This window comes from Pavona decussata, unplaced genomic scaffold (assembly GCF_977016875.1).
Source record: "Pavona decussata unplaced genomic scaffold, jaPavDecu1.1 SCAFFOLD_185, whole genome shotgun sequence".
Taxonomy (NCBI): Eukaryota; Metazoa; Cnidaria; class Anthozoa; order Scleractinia; family Agariciidae; genus Pavona; species Pavona decussata.
The window spans coordinates 649098-651747 of NW_028145594.1; the positions used below are offsets into that span (position 1 = coordinate 649098).

General features: G+C 40.5%; 1 non-coding gene across 1 annotated transcript; it reads left to right on the forward strand.

Annotated features, from left to right (window-relative positions):
• The first annotated feature begins 263 nt into the window (after window positions 1-263).
• Trnaa-agc (transfer RNA alanine (anticodon AGC)) lies at window positions 264-336 on the forward strand. Its single transcript has one exon. It is a non-coding gene; the product is annotated as a tRNA-Ala (tRNA).
• The last annotated feature ends 2314 nt before the right edge of the window (window positions 337-2650 follow it).

Sequence of the window (2650 nt, forward strand, 5' to 3'; positions counted from 1 at the left end):
CAGGAAGGCGACCTGAGTAGGCTTGAACGGGATTCCAATCCCCAATCTCTAGGGCTTTATGAACTGAGCCGTCGACTGCCAACTGCCTAAATTTTTTTCCAGGGTTTCTTTTAGCGGCTGCTTAAGTTGGGTACATAACTGCAATTTCCTCTCATTTATTGATTCTCTCACCCTCCGTTCAAATATATGTATTTTATTTTTCACTTCATCTCTTCACCTCTAAGTGTATATAATGTATTACGAATTATGACCAGCTCCCAGTTGGCTTGATAGCTCAGTTGGTAGAGCACTGCACCAGCATCGCAGAGGTCATGGGTTCGAATCCCGTTCAAGCCTGACTTTTTTGCAGGCTTTATTTGTGCAGTTGTATAACTGAGTTGCGTACATAACTGCGACAGTTCAAAAGATATGTATTTCATATGAGTCAGTTCCATCTCTTCACCTCTGTTAATTAACGATATCACCCCGATTAAAAATTGGCAGTTTTGCTGTTTCACCTCGGCATATTAATTTGCTGTTCTTACAGTAAACTAATTTATTTGGTTGATCAATTGCAGGGGTTGTGTTGCTATTCAAACCACACAATCAAATCAACCCTCGGGTTTAAATAGGATCTGAATTATTTTTCTGTTACCAACTCGACGGCGTGTTCAATGGAGCTCGGTAAAACAACCAGCGACAGGCCATGCGTTTCACGGAATGTCGTTTCACGCCTTGAAAGCCTGCGTTCCATAACAGCACAAACCATCGTCAGATAGTATAAATTGTTTACTCTCTCGTTATCAAACGATCTCAAAGCGTTCTGCTTCCATACGACCAAAAAAGCTGTCCTCCATGCGTTCGTTTTAGGCCGGTTCGTACCCCATGATTTACCGGCCCGACTGTATCAGAGCACAAATCATATATACGTGTGTTTAGACACCGGGGGGCAGATTCACGAAGACCCCAAGTTATGATGTATCCTTAGCATTTTCCCTTAACAAACCTTATTGTTGGAATAACAACAGACTATTGTTCAGAAACATACTTTACTTAGAAGCGCTTCGGGAATCTGTCCTCAGGACTTGATTTTGAGTTTTTATAGGCGTGGCGGTTTCTATGAGAGTGTAGACCCGACCTAACAAAAACAATCCGTAACATTACAACTGATCTTCTGAATCAGACCGATACCCATCTTTTGAATAGGCTGTAAACAGACTGATCGTAGAGTGCAAACCGCTGCCCACGGCCTTAAGACAACGGAACGGGCCAAGTATGAAATATTGTGGTACCGGTGTGTGTTTCGATCGCATGTTCACAAAACACCGATTTCTCGAGATCTCTTTGGCACTACTTTTCAAGAATAATATCATCGCCAAAGACGATACATTTGTATTAAATGCAAGTACGTCTAAGGAGAACAAAAATGAGTTGGTAGGTCCACAGAACGCCAAAATGGTCATTGGAGCAATGCAGTGATAGGAGGCTTATCCGACACTACGTTTATCCTAAATCAGCTTTCATCAGGATGAAGGTTTTCCCAGAAAAGAAGAAATGAAATCTTTTTGGCTGTACCGTGGGGCGTTTGAACACCACTTCTTTTTCCGCGCCGTGTGTCATTTTCCGCTTTCTCACAAAAATGGTATAACTATTGATGTGTTATAGACCAGGCGTAAGCGAACCTCAAGTCCTCCAGGTAGGTTTCAAACTTCGATCTGTAGCAAAGTCAGCGACCAAAGGAATTCTAAACATGCGGTCCATTTTAAAACAGGCAATCAATGCTTCAGGACAACCGATCGTGTCGCGTGAATGTAAAGTCTCAAGATCAAAACAGCAATTATATCACACAAATAGAGGGTAGTCTGCCTGTAGCTGCACAAGTCGCTCGACCACGACAGCTAAACAAACACTTTGATTCAGCGATCACTATTTTCAGCTATTTTGTTGGAAACCTCGCATGGTGAAGAAATTCCGTGAATCAAGACACACAGAGAAACAGACAGTAAGCTTTTTTAATCGAAAAATTTATTCAGACAGACCTGTGTTCAGAACACGATGACAATGTAAGTTTCAGCTTCAGAAAGCTGAAACAAACAAAAGACCATCGTCTGGTACCATTTGCGATCAAATTGAAACAAGCCAAAGGCTGATAAATGAGAAAAAAAAACCTAATTTATTGAAGTGGTTGTACACCACGCACAGCGGGTAGTTGTCATTACTAGATCTTGTTCTAGAAGACATATGCATTCCTAAACTATTACGATCATTTCATTACTTGGTGATAACAATAATAATTTCTATAGCGCAAATTCAACTAAAGTTTTCAAATGCGCTTCACAAATAGTATCAATTAAACAATATATATATTTAGTATAAATCTACTAGTGTTCTATCACGAATGCCGTTCGCTGATTGGCTACGCTACTCGCTATCTATTCTGTGATAGATAGCGAGTAGCGATTTTCAACAAAATGGCGTCCGCATCTTTGCGTTTTCGAAGTGTCTGCGATGAGGAAATAGATAATTTACTTGTTTTGTTTTGAACGACTAGTAGATTTATACTAAAACAATTAGATTATTCGCTCTCGATTTCTATGCGTGATAGTTGATTCGGGCTTCGCCCTCATCAACTATCACGCGATAGAAATCTCGAGCTCATAATCTAATTGTT